Source organism: Palaemon carinicauda, chromosome 1, assembly GCF_036898095.1.
Source record: "Palaemon carinicauda isolate YSFRI2023 chromosome 1, ASM3689809v2, whole genome shotgun sequence".
Lineage (NCBI taxonomy): Eukaryota > Metazoa > Arthropoda > Malacostraca > Decapoda > Palaemonidae > Palaemon > Palaemon carinicauda.
In genome coordinates this window covers 49,306,031-49,328,252 of record NC_090725.1, presented here as the reverse complement: position 1 = coordinate 49,328,252, position 22,222 = coordinate 49,306,031, and the positions used below count along the sequence as shown (strand labels likewise).

The 22,222-nt window shown below is 44.7% G+C and overlaps 1 pseudogene; it reads right to left on the bottom strand.

Annotated features, from left to right (window-relative positions):
• Window positions 1-22,222, bottom strand: part of LOC137648128 (neurofilament heavy polypeptide-like) — a 152,549-nt pseudogene that overhangs the window by 62,800 nt on the left and 67,527 nt on the right.

Sequence of the window (22,222 nt, the reverse complement as noted above, 5' to 3'; positions counted from 1 at the left end):
TCTAAAATTTTTTTCACGAAAGCCTTTCATTGCAAAATTTAAGACTCGCTCCTAATATCTAGACCTTCAATCTACAAAGTTTATATAAGATTTGGACCCAAATTTGGGTACTTCCTGAGCCCAGAACCTTCCACAAGAAAATACGAGTTTGTTCAAAATATACTGAACATCTCTTACTCCCCAAGGACTACTTTTCAGGTGAAATCCAACCATTTTTTATCAAGAAGTGAAAAAGGAAATTTTAACTGATTCTTAGTCTTAAAAACAAATGAAACAGTTTTGATGAAGGAAAAAATTATTTTTGATTAAGTGTTGTGGTTTCCAAGGACTTTCCTGTTTTAGGCTAAAACAGGAAATCCTGTACGACCTGGTTACTCTCGGGCCATGTATTAACATGCAGAGCATGCAAGTTCAGGACATTAGAACTGGCCACAGTACCTCCGAATCTGCATATCGTCTGCCACATGTGACATAATCCACAGCGTATTGGAAAAGAACCATTGATCCAGTCGTCACCCATGCACCTTCATCTTCACTGGGGTCCCAAACCTCCATTCCCTGTTTGTCGCCCTCGTGTGCACGTGTCGCACAGGTGTGTTACCAAGCATTATCAAATACTCGTGTTCCCTTTTATTCTTCTCTAAGGTAAGGATATTCATAGTTATGGGTAATTCTTATGGCGTCAGAATTCTTTTTAAAGGGGGTGTACAGGTATATACTTTGTTTACTTTTGGCAATTCATTGGTTTTGACAAGTATTATTTTCCATGCAAATTTTTTCTGTCCAATTAGCTCTCTTTTTCAGGTTTTAAGCACTGTATGGTCCCGAATTATGCGAATTTGAATTGTTTTGACTCCATCATTTAAGCGGTCGCTAGTTTTAAAATAAAAAAATGTCTGTATCTGCGAAGCTGTTCAAAGTCTGCGAGTCAAGCACTACAAAACTTATCAAATCTATTGTCTTTTCAGTATATTGGTAGCCCCTAAGTATGGTGCCTCATAATAAATGTAACCAAATGATATTCACCTTACATTTTACTAACAATTTCATAATAAATAGCCTATTTAAGGGAAACTTCCCACATCAACAATGAAATCAACTTTTAACTATGTGAGTCCAACTGACAAATTGTAAACAGAATTGTGGTTACGTTCTTGGCAATCTTTACTTTTCTCTAACCTTTTGATAATTTTAATGGTAGTGTTAATGATAATATATTAAAGCATTATTTTTCATTAATACAGTAAAAATAAAAGCTTTAATTTTTCCCTGAGCGTTCAAGGTTTTCACACGGAAGCTGTGTTCGTTCCTTAAAGCGTCAATTAAATATGACACCAAAAGAAATTATAACCGCAGGTAAATCCATTTCAATCGGTAGCTTAAAATATGGCATCCAATTTCATCAGCGAACCGCTATTTTTTCCTTAGGAAATATGATTATATTCTAGAAAATTACTATTATTCAAATAGTTAGTTGTGCTTTAACCCAAGAACTGCTACAGCCTCTTGAGCGGCTGTATGGGAGACTGCTATAAGCCTCTTCAGAGTGCAATTTTCTATCTCTTGCAAATTCCTTTGTGAACTTATTCGACTTTTATTATTTTCCTTATGATAAAATAATATTTCTGGTAAAAATTTTAATGTAACTTTTTTGCAAGGGAAAAAGGGTGAATTGTAATTATTTTCAGTTAAAACTGGTTTTATATTAACATATTAGAAACATAAATGATGAAAAAAAAAACATATAATATCATACATACACATACACACCAACGATATCACATCATAATATATTGTGTAGGGAGGGAAATAAAACCTGTGGCAACTCTCAAATCCTACGTCAGGACGGCGGTTGCCTAGTTTTATATTAACGACAACAATACCGAATGTTTTTGATTTGAATATCCGCGAGTGTTGTTTACAAAGCATAATTTTATTATAAGTAACTGGAGGGTTGTTTACAAAGAGTATGAGTTACTATTATAATGTAATGTAATGTGCCTCTCTGTCCAACTGACTGCCTTCATCACTGGCATACCCCCAAAAAAAAGAGAGGAGAGAGAGAGAGAGAGAGAGAGAAGGAAGAGAGAGAGAGAGAGAGAGAGAGAGAGAGAGAGAGAGAGAGAGAGAGAGAGAGAGAGAGAGAGAGAGAGGAGAGAGAGAGGAGAGAGAGAGGAGAGAGAGAAGAGAGAAGAGAGAGGAGGAGAGAGAAGGAAGAGAGAGAGAGAGAGAGAGAAGAGAGTGAGAGAGGAGGAGGAGGAGGATGAGAGAGAGGAGAGAGAGAGAGAGGAGGGAGAGAGAGAGAGAGAGTGAGAGAGAGAGAGAGAGAGGAGGGGGAGAGAGAGGAGAGAGAGGAGAGAGAGAGAGAGAGAGAGAGAGAGAGAGAGAGAGAGAGAGAGAGAGAGAGAGAGAGAGATATAATCTTTTTAAGAAAAGTTTTATATAGCCTGTTTTCATTATGTATACTGTATCCACAATAGGAATTTTCTATATCTTTTGTATATACCGTATATACTGTATATTCTAAAATGCGGTGATGCTTTTGATATAAGCATTACTATATACAAATGCTTAAAAATTTCATAAAAACCTATTGTAATTAGTCTGAACACATAGGCCAGGTCATGAGTTTTATTAGTTACTATGTTTATCTATACAAGATTCCAATAATAGTTATTATGTTTTCAATATGATACAATTAATGCTCTCTTTATGTACTTTAAATATTATGACTTTTTAGATTACAACTAATATAATATTTGTAAAAGACTATGATATTGCATTACTTTTAATCAGTTTGTTCCTTCAAATAATCTAAGTTGGTTTATCAAAATTGTAAGTAAAAATATATATTCTCTCTAAATATGATATATTATTTTGAACATTTAAACTTATTGCAATGGTAACAACAGTCACTTTATGAATAGATAAAGGAAAAAAAACGAAGCAAATAAAGTGTTTGTAAATAGTAAATGTGACTACACCATCTAAAATTATCATTATTATTTCAGGAATAGATACAATTCTATATCAGGATTTAAAATATAAAGTATTTTCTTTTTCACGACACTTTTCAATATATAGTACTGTAAAGGCTATTTGTTAAAAATAGCTAAAACCTTCATTACATAGTACGGAATGTAGTAAATAAAAACCGCTAACCTCTACCTGGCGCAAACAGTCCCCTGATACCGTGGGTGATACCCAACATACTACCCAGCCCCCCCACCCATGAAAGACAATCCAGACTCACCCATTGGCCATCACGCAAGATGCCACGTCGCGCTTTAAAATTAACTTTGATGGTTTATAACAAAATAACAAACAAGATGTAAGATGAAATATTTGGACGATACATGCATGAAGTTATTACAAAAACATTGGTATAGTTATGGGTTAGATTCTAAAACATTGTATTTTTGTCAAGATAGCCGCACCACGGGACTGTAGTAAAATGACATTGCTGCATTTCTCGGGTTAAGAGAACATTTTTGGCTCAAGCCATGTTGTCCTGATGGAAGGTCCTTCCGGCAGCTACCTACTGAATAATATTTCTGCGAGTGATATTACAAGAGAATTACCGTCAGGTATCACAGGGTTCTAACCCCAGGAACGACTATCCTAAGATATCGTGCATAATCAGGGACGTATCCGTAGATAACCATAGATATCTGCACCCCCAACAATTGAGTATTGCTGACTTCTTTTTGTTTTACTTTTGGCTGTGATCAGATCAGCTGATGTTTAGCTTCCGCTCTCAAACATATGCGCATCTGAATGCAGTAACAAAGTTTTGTTTACACTATTTCTCAACTTATTCAAACCATCTATACAGTACAGTTAATATTACAACACCAATGTGTTATAACCTATCATATTTTTCGTTTAGTACATTTAAAACTATCATAATCTCTCTCTCTCGCTAGGCTACCTCTCTCTCTCTAACAAACTAAATCCTTGTTTCTTCACAAAGTTTCAGTTGTATTAAAAATCAATCATGATTCAAATTATCCTCACTTTCTCCAATCTTGCACCATCTCTGTCACATCGAACGTTATAGGGGTAACCCAATTGTTTGATGACTTTAAAAACCAGCCTAGTACTTTATTCTCTTTCTTTACAGGTGGTTCCATAATTGAGGTGGGTACAAGTTGACTTATAAATGAAGTTTAGAAAATTATTTTGGATATGGAATGGACAATTATCCTTTGCAACAGTTGAGAATTATCGTATATCATCATTCTCTTATTAATGGCAGTTTGCTATTGTTCGTTTAATGCAAACAAAATGGTTTTCCTGTTTTGCTTCATATGTAGGAATTTATATGGACACAGTAAGTAAAATATTTTTAATAACATATTTACTAAAAGCTCTTAATATCATTAGTTATCACCTCAAGCATTTGTGGTTAATGCGTTTGTTTGTTCATTATGATCGACGATGGAGCGAACAGTAAACAAACGGAAGGTTTCCGTTATAGGCGGCGTGTTTAGGATAAACCTTGTATAAATCGCATTCATTTAATTTATTTTGAAGTTCTAAGAAAAATTAAGTAACAACATGAGTAATAACAATCATCATTATAATCAATACTTGGTACATAACCTAAACACAGATGTGTACAGTATATGCATTGGGTTCTTTGTTATGATGAGAGATGAAAGTAAACAAAACAATGGTTTCCATTTTTTATATTGCTTTTTGGTGTGTTTATGAAATACATGATATAAAATTGCCTCTATTCTGGACTTTCAATAATAAAACAAAAGCCAATCTAGATAGTGATGGTTTTGCTATTCACCAGTTGTCTCATGCAATATATAAGACTTGAACTTATTAATATTTTTCCTAATTATAGGTTGTGTTATAAGGGGAAGTATACAGTATTTACACCCATCTTGATTGTAATTTTAACCTTTTTCAAGTTATTACAACTTTTAAATATCTTAAATATTTCATTTGTTTATAAGAACCATTTAATATTAGAAAAATGTTATTTTGATAATAAAATAAATTTTTGAATATACTTACCCGGTGATTATAATAGCTGCAGCTCTGCTGCTCGACAGAAAACTCTACGGAAAAAATCCGCCAGCGATCGCTATGCAGGTAGGGGCTGTACTTCAACAGCGCCATCTGTCGTCCAAGTACCCAGTACTCATTGTAAACAAAGAACTCAATTTTCTCCTCAGTCCACTGCGTCTCTATTGGGGAGGAAGGGAGGGTCCTTTAATTTATAATCACCGGGTAAGTATATTCAAAAATTTATTTTATTATCAAAATAACATTTTTCAATATTTAACTTAGCCGGTGATTATAAAAGCTGATTCACACCCAGGGGGGTGGGTAGAGACCAGCAATAAATGTTTACATTATTATGAGCTAAGGATTTTTTATTTCATTTTAGAAGTTATCAAAATAACAAAAATAAAATAAATAGGTACCTGGTAAGGAAGTCGACTTGAACAATTACTCTGGCTTTTTAAGTACGTCTTCCTTACGGAGCCTCGCGATCCTCTTAGGATGCTGAGCGACCCCTAGGATCTGAAGTATGAAGGGTTGCAACCCATACCACAGGACCTCATCAAAACCTCTAATCTAGGCGCTTCTCAAGAAAAGAATTTGACCACCCGCCAAATCAAGTAGGATGCGAAAGGCTTCTTAGCCTTCCGGACAACCCAAAAACAACAATAAAAAACATTTCAAGAGAAAGATTAAAAAGGTTATGGAATTAGGGGATTGTAGTGGTTGAGCCCTCACCCACTACTGCACTTGCTGCTACGAATGGTCCCAGAGTGTAGCAGTTCTCGTAAAGAGACTGGACATCCTTAAGATAAAAAGACGCGAACACTGACTTGCTTCTCCAATAGGTTGCGTCCATTATACTTCGCAGAGATCTATTTTGTTTAAAGGCCACTGAAGTTGCGACAGCTCTAACTTCATGTGTCCTTACCTTCAGCAAAGCTTGGTCTTCTTCACTCAGATGTGAATGAGCTTCTCGTATTAACAGTCTGATAAAATAGGATAAAGCATTCTTTGACATAGGCAAAGATGGTTTCTTAACTGAACACCATAAAGCTTCTGACTGTCCTCGTAAAGGTTTAGTTCGTCTTAAATAGAACTTAAGAGCTCTCACAGGGCATAAGACTCTTTCTAGTTCATTTCCAACCATATTTGATAGGCTTGGAATATCGAACGATTTCGGCCAAGGACGAGAAGGTAGCTCGTTTTTGGCTAGAAAACCAAGTTGTAGAGAACATGTAGCCGTTTCAGATGAAAATCCGATGTTCCTGCTGAAGGCGTGAATCTCACTGACTCTTTTAGCTGTGGCTAAGCAAACCAGGAAAAGAGTCTTTAAAGTGAGATCTTTAAAGGAGGCTGATTGTAGCGGCTCGAACCTTTCTGACATGAGGAATCTTAGTACCACGTCTAAATTCCAACCAGGTGTAGCCAAACGACGCTCCTTCGTGGTCTCAAAAGACTTAAGGAGGTCCTGTAGCTCTTTGTTGTTGGAAAGATCTAAGCCTCTGTGACGGAAGACTGATGCCAACATGCTTCTGTAACCCTTGATAGTGGGAGCTGAAAGAGATCGTTCTTTCCTCAGGTATAAAAGGAAGTCAGCTATTTGAGTTACAGAGGTACTGGTCGAGGATACCGATACTGACTTGCACCAGTTTCGGAAGACTTCCCACTTCGATTGGTAGACTCTAAGGGTGGATGTCCTCCTTGCTCTAGCAATCGCTCTGGCTGCCTCCTTCGAAAAGCCTCTAGCTCTCGAGAGTCTTTCGATAGTCTGAAGGCAGTCAGACGAAGAGCGTGGAGGCCTTGGTGTACCTTCTTTACGTGTGGCTGACGTAGAAGGTCCACCCTTAGAGGAAGCGTTCTGGGAACGTCCACTAGCCATCGAAGTACCTCGGTGAACCATTCTCTCGCGGGCCAGAGGGGAGCAACTAACGTCAACCTTGTCCCTTCGTGAGAGGCGAACTTCTGCAGTACCTTGTTGACAATCTTGAACGGGGGGAATGCATATAGGTCTAGATGTGACCAATCTAGGAGAAAGGCATCTATATGAACTGCTGCTGGGTCCGGGATTGGTGAGCAAAATATTGGGAGCCTCTTGGTCATCGAGGTTGCGAAGAGATCTATGGTTGGCTGGCTCCATGTGGCCCAAAGTCTCTTGCACACATCCTTGTGTAGGGTCCATTCTGTTGGAATGATTTGTCCCTTTCGACTGAGGCAATCTGCCATGACATTCAAGCTGCCTTGGATGAACCTCGTTACTAGCGAAATGTTTAGACCTTTTGACCAGGTGAGGAGGTCCCTTGCGATCTCGTACAACGTCATAGAGTGGGTCCCTCCTTGCTTGGAGATGTACGCCAAAGCCGTGGTGTTGTCCGAGTTCACCTCCACCACTTTGCCTTGAAGGAGAGACTTGAAGCTTTTCAAGGCCAGATGAACTGCCAGTAGCTCCTTGCAGTTGATATGCATTGTCCTTTGACTCGAGTTCCAAGTTCCCGAGCATTCCCGACCGTCTAATGTCGCGCCCCAGCCTGTGTCCGATGCGTCCGAGAAGAGAACGTGGTTGGGAGTCTGAACAGCCAGGGGCCGACCCTCTCTGAGGCTGATACTGTCCTTCCACCAAGTCAGGCAAGACTTCATCTTCTCGGAAATGGGGATCGAGACCGCTTCTAGCGTCTTGTCCTTTTTCCAGTAAACAGCTAGGTGATATTGAAGAGGACGGAGGTGTAGTCTTCCTAACGATACGAACTGTTCCAGGGATGATAGTGTCCCTATCAGACTCATCCACTGCCTGACTGAACACCGTTCCTTCTTCAGCATGTTCTGGATGCATAACTGGGCTTGGCTCGTTCTGGGGGCCGACGGAAAAGCCCGAAAAGCTAGACTGTGAATCTCCATCCCTAAATACACAATAGTTTGGGATGGGACCACTTGAGACTTTTCCATATTGACAAGGAGACCCAATTCCTTGGTCAGATCTAGAGTCCACTTTAGATCCTTCAGACAGCGACGACTGGAAGAAGCTCTTAGAAGCCAGTCGTCCAAATAGAGGGAGGCTCGGATGTCCGCTAAATGAAGGAATTTGGCTACATTCCTCATCAGCCTCGTAAACACAAGAGGAGCTGTGCTTAGGCCAAAGCACAGGGCTTGAAACTGGTAGACAACCTTTTCGTAAACAAATCTCAGAAAAGGTTGGGAGTCTGGGTGGATGGGGACGTGGAAGTATGCGTCCCTTAGGTCTAAAGAGACCATCCAGTCTTCCCTTCTGACCGCTGCTAGGACGGACTTTGTGGTCTCCATGGAGAACGTCTGCTTTGTGACAAAGACATTCAGCGCACTGACGTCTAGCACCGGCCTCCACCCTCCTGTCTTCTTTGCCACTAAGAAGAGACGGTTGTAGAAGCCCGGGGTTTGATGGTCCAGGACTTTGACTACCGCTCCCTTTTCTAGTAAGAGAGACACCTCCTGTTTCAATGCTCGTCTCTTGTCTTCGTCTCTGTACCTGGGAGAGAGATCGATGGGAGACGTTGCTAGAGGGAGTTTTCGTACAAACGGGATCTTGTACCCCTCTCTGAGCAACTTCACAGATTGTGCATCTGCGCCTCTCTTCTCCCAGGTCTGCCAGAAGTTCTTGAGTCTGGCTCCCACTGCTGTCTGAAGAAGCTGGCAGTCAGACTCTGCCTTTAAAGGACTTGGTTCCTTTCTTCTTTCCACGTCTCCCTTCGGCACGAGCACCTCCTCTGCTGGAGGCTCTGCCACGAAAGGGCGGAATAAATCGGGACGCTGGAGTGTCCATCCTTGGTCTAGCTGACAAGGTAGGCAAAGGGGTGGCTTTGCGAGCAGAGGACGCAACCAGGTCATGAGTGTCCTTCTGTATCAAAGAAGCAGCAATCTCCTTAATCAAGTCCTCTGGAAAGAGGCACTTAGAAAGAGGAGCAAACAGAAGTTCGGATCTTTGACAAGGTGTCACTCCAGCTGACAGGAAAGAGCAAAGGTTCTCACGCTTCTTGAGGACTCCGGATACGAACGATGCAGCAAGCTCATTAGACCCGTCACGTATGGCCTTGTCCATGCAGGACATGATGAGCAAGGAAGTTTCCTTCTCTGTCGGAGAGATCTTCCTGCTTAAAGCTCCCAGACACCAGTCTAAAAAGTTGAAGACCTCAAAGGCTCTAAATAACCCTTTCAAAAGGTGGTCTAGGTCCGAAGATGACCAACATATTTTCGAGCGTCTCATGGCTAGCCTGCGGGGAGAGTCTACAAGACTTGAGAAGTCGCCCTGGGCAGAGGCAGGAACTCCCAAGCCGAGAACTTCTCCCGTGGCATACCAGACGCTCGATTTAGAAGAGAGTTTAGCAGGGGGAAACATAAAGGCTGTCTTCCCTAGACTCTTTTTGGACTGCATCCATTCTCCTATCACTCGTAAAGCTCTCTTGGACGAGCGTGCGAGGACGAGTCTAGTAAAGGCAGGCGAGGATGACGGCATACCTAATACAAACTCTGACGGAGGAGAGCGCGGAGCCACAGACACAAACTGGTCCGGAATCATCTCTTTGAACAGAGCTAGAACTTTTCTAAAGTCCAAAGAGGGTTGCGTGGACTTAGGCTCGTCAAGATCCGAATGTGGTTCATCAACGTGAGCGGCACCATCATCATCCGAAAGTCCATCATCCGAGTATTGAGGAGGAAGCGGCAATGGAGTAGGTAACGGCTGGTTAGCCGAGTCCGGTCGCACGGGTGCACGCGTGACTGAACCAGACGCAACGTCATGGAACTGTTGCCCAGTCTGTGAGCTGGCAACAACCATAGCAGCGCGGGGACGCACAGCGTCTACTCCAGACTGTCTAGCCTGATGCGGGAGAGCAGTGGCAACCACACTGGGTTGCGGAGGTTGACGCACCGCGTCAAAACAAAACAACTCTGACTGTTGTTGTGTCTCGCGAACGTCAACGGAAGGCTCCGTGCGTCGCTGAACGTCAACATGCGGCTGGCAGGGTACACTGGAACGCATGGGTGGCGGAACTCTCTCAACTGGAGTGCGCAAGAAGGTTGCCTCAGCGTCCACAGGACGCACAACCGAGTGTGTGGTTGGTTGTAGGCAAGAGGCTGGTGCAGCAGCAACCTTCTCCGCACGAAAGTCCTGCATCAGAGACGTTAATTGTGACTGCATGTTCTGCAGCAAAGACCACTTGGGGTCTGCAGGAGCAGGTGCGGCGACAGACGGTGTAACTGTCTGCGGCGGTACCGCTTTGCCTCTCTTAGGAGGTGAGCAGTCATCGGAAGACTGCAGCGAGTCCGAACTGACCCAGTGGCTACAACTGGGCCGTTGGACTTGCGCGGAAGGGACCGACTTGCGCTTAAGCGGTCGTGAGACCTTGGTCCATGGTTTCTTGCGAGAAACCTCTTCCGCAGACGAGGAATAAATGGGCTCTCTCGTCTTTGTGTGGGTGGGGTGATCTTGGTTAGATACGCCCGAAACCACGGAGGGAACGTCTGTTCGCTGATTAAAGCCTCTCGAACCCATTGGTCGTACGACATTGCTTCTCCCCTGGACTTGGGAGCTTGCAAGAGGTCCCGGACTAGGAGGACGACAGGCACGAACAGACGAACCCTCAAGCGCAACACTATCCACAACACTATCACTCACTTTATCACTTCCCACTGCACTTTTACACTTCAGCTCCTTGACGTCCGCCATGAGCTGGTTACGGTCACTAGCCAGGGACTCAACTCTCTCACCCAGAGCTTGGATGGCACGCATCATATCAGCCATCGAAGGTTCCTGAGTGCCAGAAGGGGGATTAGGTGCAACCACTACAGGGGAAGGAATAGGTTGTGGGGCATGAGGAGAGGAAAAATCAACAGAACGAGATGAACTTCTCCTGACTCTATCTCTCTCTAGCCTACGTGTATATTTTTGGAATTCGATAAAATCGAATTCCGAAAGCCCAACGCATTCCTCACATCGATCTTCCAATTGACAGGTTTTATCCCGACAATTGGAACAAACGATGTGAGGATCGATAGAGGCCTTCGGAAGACGCCTTGAACAGTCCCTAGCATTACACTTCCTGAATTTTGGGACTTGAGAAGGGTCAGCCATTTTGAATTGGTCAAAGGGGAATTCAAAAACTATCCAAAGTCATCAACAAATAATCCGATATCAAAAAAAGAATGCAAGGATTTATTGAAGAGAAAGCCTGCACAGCGAAAGCTCAAAACTAGAAAAGTGTACTTCACCAAATAGTTGTGAAAACAAATCCAGTAAGCAACAGCGAATTAGTAGGTCTTGCCGGTAGCACGACAGAGAGAAAATTGAGTTCTTTGTTTACAATGAGTACTGGGTACTTGGACGACAGATGGCGCTGTTGAAGTATACCCCCTACCTGCATAGCGATCGCTGGCGGATTTTTTCCGTAGAGTTTTCTGCCGAGCAGCAGAGCTGCAGCTATTATAATCACCGGCTAAGTTAAATATTGAAAAAAATAAAGCATAATACATAGAAAGAATTGAAAATGGGTAATAAACACATTTGAATTGGTAAGTTGCTGTTTGCCATGACTCTAATGAAATTATTCCTGTCATGCGTTTTGAAATACCTGTATGCGATTTTCCATTTATGAGGGGCCATACACTGACCAAATTATTGCATAATTCGGGACCCAACTGTACTCTGGGAAACAAGATAGATTTCCTGACGGGAATTGCCTACAACATTCATAGATTTTGATATACTTTTGAATCTAATTGAAATTTTCATACTTTTAATATGTATTGATTTTCAAACAAAAGTACACTTATAAATTTTAAACTTTTCTGTTATTCCTTTTCTAAAGATGAATTGTTACCAACTGTTTCTTTACCTTTATGAAAAGTATTTTTTTCCCATAAGGTTTGATAAACAGCTATTTAAAAAAGGCACTTCCATAAGGGTTCAGGGCCGCAAATGTCCTAGAAATGTCTATCCTCACACTTAAGTGAGCTCAGCGAGCACACTCGCTCTGAGAGGAGAGCGTACTATGGCAGCGTTCTCGTGAGGGGTATCCTGATGATCCTCAGATGGAAAAGGATCTGCTGTTGCTAAGGGTGTTAGCAAAATCTCCTTTGGTCCAGAGTCAGTCTCCATCCTTAGATTGAGCTGACAAGGGAAGGGAACGAGGTAGGAGCCTCCAGATCAACCAGCAAAGGATGACATGCCTAGAAGCAACTACTACATCGGCACCCAGCCTGCAAGAGCCCTTGGGAAGTAAATGCAGTATGCTCAGGTTTGTACTGTGTAGAATTCATTTAGTGAACCTTTTACCCACTTGCTACCCCGCTCCTTCACTTTGGGATGTAATTGCTGGAAGAAAAATAGGTTAGAAATGTTACTTCTCTGGGCAGACAGGTGAGGGTATATGATCAATCAATAGTTGAAAGATATGTGACCGATAGTAAACAGGAGAGCAATCGGTTACAAACAACCACTCGAGCAAAGAACTGACTTACGAATGTTTACCGAGTCATACTTATGAATGTTTACTAAGTCATGCTGTTCTGGAAGAACGAGTGAACCCCTAGTATAGTAGTACATCTAGTATAGCTCTACCGGAAGAGCAACCTATAGAAAAGGAGCTACAGAAAGAGTAATCGCTAAATAGATCAGCAATAACAAGCACAGATGTAAACATCCTAAAACTGTTTGCATAAGCAGTTTTTAGGGAAACATTATAAAGATGCTCACATTGGGATGTCGTTCCAACATTTTTTGAGCAAGAGCAATAAAAGCTCAATGATCACAATCGAGGATTGTTTAAAAAAGAAAACTCAACAGCCCTCAACTTCAAGTTTCTTCATCCTCGATTCAGGGCTAGCTAACCCTATTTCTTCCAATTGAACAGAAGAGTACAGTAAGAGTATTCATTGAAACTCGTAGCGAACGGTCTCAAAACTAAAGAAAACGGGTCCTGTTCTCTTTCATTCGATCGTGATCAGCTCACCAACTACAGAGACAGATAACTTTAATGTACGAACAATAGCTCATGCAAAAATCCTATGTGCACAAAATTTTTCAAGAAAACTGAATAGGAGTGAAGAAACAAATAAAAAAACATGATCCCAATGTTGGATCTAACTTCTGCCAGGCTAATGCTAGGCAAACATATTATCACTATACTAGGAAAGAGCTGCGTTCTAATGTTTTTTTAACTCTGGTAAAACAAACCACACAAGCACGCCTGAATTTTTGTTTTTTCTCTAATATAGAATCGAATGCACAATCTTAATCGTACATTAATGAAAAAAGAGAAATAAACAATGTGACCAAGATGTAAGATTCAATAAAAAATAATCAGGTAAATAAAAAAAGACCAGACTGTCCTGAACGGATTCCACATTAACTGATGAAAAAAAAAATTCATTCAGACAAATATGCTTAACCCTTTTACCCCCCCGCTATTTGGAAATTTCCGACCCTTAACCCCCAAGGGGATATTTTTTTCCCAGCACATTTTGCAGTATATTTTTTTTAAATTGCTCTAACAGCCTTAATTTTTGTCATAGAGAGGTCAGGTTGGTCTCATTCTCTTGGAAAATGCCTGAATTTTCTCAAAAAATTATCAAAAAATATTAAAAACAGATTTTTATAGCATTTTTTTGCAAGGACGTACCGGTACGTCCATAGGGGTAAAGGGATGGCTTTTGTGAAACGTACCAGTACGTCCTTTGGGGGTAAAAGGGTTAATAATGTCAGGGTAAATATGTATTAGATTATAAATTCTCATCTTTGTAAATACAAGAATTTTATGGACCTCTTACCTATATTGAGTGCTACTTCACTCTCATTATGCTGGCATGGTAAGAAAGGTCTGGGATGCTTTCTATTTGTTTGTAAAATTACCCTTATAATTCACACAATAGATATCTTCTCCATGTTTAAGAACAGATTTTGTGTATTACAGCAAATGAACAGTGCACAGGATAAAAAAAATATTACCCTGTACATTGTAACATTACACGCAGTTTTCTTTGGAATTTAAATCTTCTCAATATGAGAACAGTCAGTTCACAGACATAGAGAACTCTTCCTTGTAGAACATGAGATACAACCGATAGGTTCCAAAAGCTAATTTGGATAATACACTATTGGATAACACTAACAGTGTTAAATTATAGTTGTTTATATGCCACACAAGATAAAACTACGATGTACAAATGTATTTCCAATCAAACTCCTGTTGACAGACTAAATGGAACAATACAAAAACAACTTAACTAATTGAATACAGTACAGTACTGTACCTGGAAGCCACCAGATTAAAGAAGTCTAGAAAATACCAAACTTCTTAATTTTGTTTAAACTTTTTGAATAACATTTTATTTGCACAGAATATATCAAATTCTAATCATATGTACTTTACATTTGTTTAATCATAATTCACTTTTCATACATCCTCCTTATATGGATCTTTTATTTCATGAATAAATTCTGTGCAAGTTGCTAAACATGACAAATTCCTAAATAATTTGCATTTTTCCTAACTATACAAACCTTAGCTTAAGGGTTATACTTTTGGCGGAGCTGAAATGACGAGCCATTACAATTTTAGCGAGGGTTAACTACCCACACCGTTAGTTAAGCCCCCCCCCCTCCCCCCCCTCTCTCTCTCTCTCTCTCTCTCTCTCTCTCTCTCTCTCTCTCTCTCTCTCTCTCTCTCTCTCTCTCTCTCTCTCTCTCTCTACCACTCCCGTTCACACACCTGTGATTTAGTCACTGCTTGGAGGTAGGACTTCAAGGGGGATAGGGTTGGCGGGCAAGTTTGTATAAATAGCTAAGGTTTGTATAGTTAGGAAAAATACAAATTATCTACGAATTTGTCATTTGGTCCATAATTGGAATACAAACCACTCTATTTATTAGGGGTGACTCACCCATTACGAAGGGTGGACGTCCCTGCCAATCTGGCTTTTGGCTTTGCTCGGGGACTCCTTATCCGAGTATCTTAGTACTCAAAAATAAGGAGTCCCTGCCCTCGCTAAAACTTTGCTATGCAAGGTTCGCGGCCTATGCAAGCCGTGTGTTGAGACACGCAGCAGTGTGATTGTCTAGGTAAAGTTACAGTATACCAAATGGTCTTTGGATCGCCTTGTAGCCGACAAATTCCTGACTTTACGGGGTCCTCCAACTAGGGATCTGTTCGCAACGCTCCTGAATCTCAGGCTGCCGTTGCTCCCCAGCCTTAAACCCCAAGGCTCTTTGGCAACAACGGTGGGTACAACAATGACGTTTACGTCTCGTCCCTGTTTTATCTGGAAAAGGACACTCAAGAAGGCTAGAACATCGGTCAACCTCTCAAGGACTCTCCTAGCTCCGCTATGGCATTATGCAGAACGGTTTTCAAACCTTTTGCAGCTCCTGATAGTCTCTCCAAGAGAACCCTCTCCTTATCACAAGCTATAGCTTTGCCATGATTGTACACCTGGAGACTACTCAGTACCTCTTGCGAAAAGGTTGTCTAGATATCTGAGGAATTCCTTCAAAACGTCCTCTGAGGAGGAAAGAAGCAACCAGTCGTCCAGGTACCGGATGAGGTGAATACCTCGCTCATAAGCCCACACCGAGACTGTCATGAAGACTCTCGTGAATACCTGGGGAGCTGTCGACAACCCGAAGCAGAGGGTCTTGAATTGCAGGATCTGGGTACCCAATTTCACCCGGAGAAACTTCCGGCTTGAGGGGTGGACAGGGATTTGGAAGTATGCGTCCTTGAGGTCTATGGTCATCATGTAGTCTTTCTCCCCCAAGGACAGCAAGACCGACTTCGGAGTGTCCATTTTGAAATCTGTCTTTCGCACAAACTTGTTGAGAGCTGACAGGTCTATCACCGGTCTCCACCCCCCCCCCCCCCGGTCGCCTTTTATACCAGGAACAGTCGGCTGTAGAAACCTGGTCCTGGGTGCAGGACCTCCTCCATGGCGCCCTTCTCCAACATCGTGGACACCTCTTCTTGAAGGGCCGCCCTCTTCAACGGGTCCTTGGGTGCCAGCCACTCCGACAGGCTGGCCGGAATTAAAGGCGGGGGTTCCGTTAAGAACGGTAGCCTGTACCCCTCCTTCAGTACGGATACTGTCCAGGGCTCTGCTCCGTGAGCCTTCCATGCTTGCCAATGTAGTCTGAGGCATCCCCCAACCTGGGGCTTGGGCAGGAGTAGGGGGCCTCCCACTCTACCTCCTCCTGGAGGAGCGGCCTGAACGGCCTCTCCTGGAGGCAGAATACCCTGTTCTAAACGAGGCAGACGCTGCTGGAGCTCCTCTACGGGGGGGGGTGTGGCGCTGAAGCCCACGAGGAAGAAGGGGCTTCTCTCCTCGTCAGGTTAGGCGGGGCCTGAGAAGTAGAGGACCCGTCTGATGCTGATCTCTTGTAGGAGGGCCTCCTTACCGGTTGAGGCCTGGGAGCGTTCACTTCCTTTCGTTTAGCCACCTTCTCCATAATCTCTTCTAGCTCTTTCAAGGGGAACAAGGAGTCACCCCACACAGGAAGGCTCCTCATGGCCCTCGCCTCCCTGTCTGGGACCTTCCGGGAAAGTTTCGCCAGAATAGTGTCCCTTTTGCGAAGAACCCAATTCGCTGAAAGGGCAAGGGACTGATACGTAAGGAACTTCAGGGTCTTGCCCCCGGAGATGATAAGCTCCCTCAGGAAGTTCTGCTGCTCCGGGTCCGTTAAGTCATATGTGGCTTGAACACCTACCAGTGTGGAAGCCCACCAGTCCAACCAAGAAGAGACGTGCACCAAGTCTTTCGACATCTCCTCCATCATCGCAGCCTCCGACTGCGAAAAGCAAATCGGGGCTGAAGAGGCTCTGTCCTCCGGGGCACCCTGTCCCAGAACATCGAGGGCAGGCTCCACTTTGCAGGCTCCCGGTCGTTGTCCCTCTGGCACATAGAACCTACTCTGTGTCTTGAGCCCTTGGAGCAACTTCGAGGAGCTCTGCGGTTTGGGAGCTTCGGCATTGCCTGCCACAACTCTATCAACATGAGCCCGTCCCAGGACGAGATCTCGGGCCACAGGCAGGGCCAGGGAGGTTTTCTGTTGGACGGATGCCTGCATCAAGCGGGTCAGGCTGGACCTCCAGTAGTCCTCATCGGTTGGGACCAGTTCCTCAATCCGATGATGCCTTCGAATCAGGACTATAACCTTCCGATAGGCTGAGTCCTCGGTCGGGGAACCTTCTCTACCGTCAGCAGTACCTTCCGCCTGATCCCAAGGAGCCGGGTCACCGGGCACTCCCATCGGGCGCTTCGGTTCTGGAACAACAGGCACTCCCCTGCGGTGGTACCGGTCTTCCCCGGCGGGAACCTCCGCACCAGGTTCGGGGGTCAGAACTGGCATCGCCGTGCCGGCGAGGACTACCGTTCGTGTATTCTCTCTGGGGGACGAGGACGCGGATCCCGTGGGCTGACCCGACGGAGGGAACCGTTCCTTTAAGTCCGAGGGCCAAACTAGCTGTGCTGATTCGGCCAGGCTGCCCGTATGGAAGCACGGTTCCCCCCGCTGGGCGGGGTGAACCGGAAGCATCGCGGCCTTACGCCTGCCTGAAGCGGCCTTCTCGCATTTCTCCCTGCGAGGGTCATATCTGCGTCTGGAGGATGGCCTTCGCGGCGAGAAATCCCTGGACTGCCGGTCCGGCTAACGCTGCAACTCAGACTTACGGGGAACGAAGACCCAATCACCATCGGGGGACCTACTCCTCCTGTACTTCCTCCGTGGAGACCGGGACCGTTTTCTACTGAACCTCGAACGGGATCTTGAGCAGGAACGCCTGCTCCTGGACCGCTCCCTCTGTCGCCGATGTCTCCTCCTCGTTTCCTCTTCTGAAGAGAACGAAGCCCCACCATCTGAAGAGCCCGACGAAACTGTACCACCCGAACGACGGGCAGAAGCGGGGACTACGGAGGGCTTCGCGAACTAATGCGTACCAGAGGTCGAGGGTTGTAGGAAGGTCTCTGGAACCGCCGTCAGAGGAGCTGGAAAAGAAGTTTGGCGCACTACACTAGGGAACCAGGTATCCAGCCCCTCTTCCATCCGCATTGGGGACCTACCTGGCGTTTTAGGGAGCCTCCACCCGAAGGGCTCACTTACCGTGGAGTCCAACTTACCCTGGGCGTCACCAGCCGCTGAAGAACCTGAAACACAGGCCCACGAAGCGGGCGAAGAAACAGGCACAACATTACTACACCACAAGGGGTCGTCGGAGGAAACGTGCCCCCCAAGCACAAGGGCAGAGTCTCCAGAACCCCCAGACACAGCACTACCAGGCCCCCCACTAGCCTGAGAAGACCCAGCAACCCCCACTTCACACACATTAGACTCCTGGGGAAGGGCCCTCGGCTCTTTCCCCGCAACGGACTTACCTCGTCCCCTACTCTGGGTAGGGGAAGTCGAGACAGAAACCCCGTCGGACCGTCCACTGGGTGACGGTAACGGCGAAGAGATGCTAGATTTCCTGGGCGAACGTTTCGACGACTTCTTCTTCTTAGTGCCGTAACGCACCCACTGAATCTCACTCCAACTAACACACTCAATGCACGTATCCCATGGCGAGCACATCCTGCCCCTACAGGAAGAGCAAAGGGAGTGAGGGTCTACTTCGGGCTTGGAAAGGAACGCTCCACACGACTTTCCGGCTCTAGGCCCAGGACAACGGCGGATCTGCTCCATCGCACACAACCACAAGGCACAGGAACGAAGGGAATCAACAAGGAATACACTTGGAGAGCACAAGGAAGGGCAGTGAACACGCAAGAACACAAGGGATAAGCACAGAGATACCACGCGGTAACCACGCGGGACACACGAGTCGGACACAAAGGGTCGTAAGAGACGAGAGCGGCGTGATGGTATCACGTCGCGACCAGAGAACTTACTGGCTAACGGGACCCAAGCTGACGCCGACCTAGCTCAAGGATACCCTCGGGGCACGTTCTCTTACTCCCGGGTTACCCCTCCATAGAAAACGGGTGTAGGGTATACTACACAAAACTCTGGTCGGTAGAGAGGAGATTACAGGTAACTCCTAAGAAAGTAGTTCGAGGTAAGTATTTGTGTTGGAACAAATACAAATTATCTACGAATTTGTCATTTGGTCCATAATTGGAATACAAACCACGCTATTTATTAGGGGTGACTCACCCATTACGAAGGGTGGACGTCCCTGCCAATCTGGCTTTTGGCTTTGCCCGGGGACTCCTTATCCGAGTATCTTAGTACTCAAAAATAAGGAGTCCCTGCCCTCGCTAAAACTTTGCTACGCAAGGTTCGCGGCCTATGCAAGCCATGTGTTGAGACACGCAGCAGTGTGATTGTCTAGGTAAAGTTACAGTATACCAAATGGTCTTTGGATCGCCTTGTAGCTGACAAAGTCCTGACTTTACGGGGTCCTCCAACTAGGGATTTGTTCGCAACGCTCCTGAATCTCAGGCTGCCGTTGCTCCCCAGCCCTACACCCCAAGGCTCTTTGGCAACAACAGTGGGTACAACAATGACGTTTACGTCTCGTCCCTGTTTTATCTGGAAAAGGACACTCAAGAAGGCTAGAACATCGGTCAACCTCTCAAGGACTCTCCTAGCTCCGCTATGGCATTATGCAGAACGGTTTCCAAACCTTTTGCAGCTCCTGATAGAGTCTCCAAGAGAACCCTCTCCTTATCACAAGCTATAGCTTTGCCATGATTGTACACCTGGAGACTACTCAGTACCTCTTGCGAAAAGGTTGTCTAGATATCTGAGGAATTCCTCAGCATCAGTCTACCAGGCAGTATAACGTCTTGGGTGTCATGTGAAAGTGTCTATCTCCACTTGATACCTCTATTCCAGAAATAGCGGAATCCTCGAGTATATACAAGAGGAAAAGACCCCTATTCAGATTCGACAGGTAAAGATGAACACTCAACTTTGATCTTTCACCTTCAAACTGAAAGAAAGGGACATCCTCTCATCGATGGACTTTTCCTAACTCATACAGACTTACAATTTGCCTTTCTCCAGTCGGAATTGAGACCTTCCTCTCAGAACATGGTTCAAATTTTCCCATCTCTAAAGAGACCTCATGTTCCACTTCACCAGGCAACAAATTTTCTTCTGATTTAAGAAGACAATGTTCCCACACACTTGGACAACAACCATACGATTCAAGGAACTTTATGGTCTCTCTCTCGACATGGCCCATTATTGAGAAGGGCGAAAGACAATGTTCAGTTTCGTCCCTGAGTATGTCGCCAGACACAGTCTCCAGAGGTGACGGTTCCTACACAAGTCTCCACTCGGTAACGGACGATCCAGATCATCCGTTACTGTACCCAGGGTAAGGTATGAGACTACCTAAAGAAAACGGCAACAGCCCACCCGGATCCCTTCTCTTGTCATCAGCATTGGGAGAGACTAGAGGAGGATCACCGAAACATCATCTCGACATGACGACTCACAGTGTCAGGGCTGGTCCTTCTTAGCAGATTACTCTGTGATGCAGGTTTTACAAGAAAGGATGTGAATGCTCCAGGTGACTTTCACAACCTTTCTCCTGCAAGACGTGACCCACAGGAACTCGATACGATCTCTATCGGTCCAGTGGTGGCTGCACAACAGCTGGTTGTAAACCTCAAGCTCCTTATTGGACAAGTAGCAGAAGGTTGAGGGCACTGTTACCCAGTTTTAGCCCGCGTGAATGAAAAGATTTGACTGGCTCTTATTTTTTCTTCATCCTCTCGTGGGAAAAGCAGCATCCTGGGTTCTCTGCATAAGCTGACCTTAAACCACTGCAGGTAAACCATGCTCCCTTGTGTACCTAATATTAAGCTAATACTGTTGCGTCCCCATACCCTGGCAAGGTGGTATTGGGAAAGTCTTGGTCACATCATGTTTTTCCTACATAGACTCGGAATAGAGTACCTTATCTGAGATGCTGTGCACAGATTGTCGGCGAGCACGTTCTTCTAGTCTGGAATGAAGCGGGCTGATAGTGGTACCGAACGGACTTTGGCCCATCTTGGTGTTTATACTGTTAGATGGGAAGAGGCTACGAGCAAGTTCCTTCTTGCTTGCCAATGTGAGTCTCTATGTGGTGTGTGGTGTTGTCATCCATCACATCACTGAGTGGTCTGTTAGGAACCGATGAAGCTGCTGAAGGACCGGAAAGTTGGTCTTCATCTCTTAAGAGATTCAAGTGAAAGTACTTTCGGACTCTGTCCAGAGGGCTGAGGTCGTGTGGTCCAGCACTATGGTCCCTCCTCTCTTCTTTTGATGTGTTCTAAGCACATCAAGTCCGAGGGGTGGGGAAGGATGAGAAGGTTATGCCCCTCTGTAGATTCTCGACTGACACCCATCCCTTGAGGTTCGTCCAAACTTCTGGTCCCATGGGGGTCAGAATGTTTGGGGGATCGAGGGCCTGATTCCAGTCCGACTCAAGTCACTTTGGAGTGGGAGTTGTTCTCGTTTTTAAGAAGGTTTTGTTGAGATTGGTGTCTAGAATCATTCCCAGATTCACCAGTCTTCTGGGAGGGAAGTAGGGAAGACTTCCGCAGGTTTACCCTGAACTCTGGATCTTGGTAAAAAAAGACTTCAGAAGTTCCGGTGGTAATGCAAGGTTGCCACTGAGTCTGCTAAGGTCAGTCAGTCGTCCAGAAACGGAGGAGACAGAAGCCGATCCTGTGAGACCAGGATGGGTGTAGTGGAAAGACCAAAGCACAGTGCCCTGAACTGGTGTTTCTTGTTTGTCTAGACTGAATCTTCCAACCTTCCTAAATGGATGGTTTGGCCCTGGAAGTAAGTGTCCTTTAGGTCTAGTGTGCAAATGAAGACCTGAGGTCTTAGCCCTTGTTCAAACTCCAACATGGTGTGGACATCGACCCAATGGGACAGCTCCTTACGGATCCTTTTGCATGGAAGATTGTAGACGCGGGAGTCTTGACTCGTGTTGTAAAGGATCAGACGCGATACCCAGTGTAAGAATTCTTCCCTGAGAGAGAATTCCTTTAACTAACAGAAGGAAGGCAACGCTTAGCCTTACCATGCGCCCTGATGGCATTGATGCTATTCCTTAGAATAGAATCAATCTGACAAATGTTAATCAATGGTTAACAGTTGGGTATCGTGGTTACTGTGCAGTTGGAGACTACTCGCAAGTAGTTCCCTTTCGACAAGCCGTTTGCCGATCACTTTAGTGTGATGGGG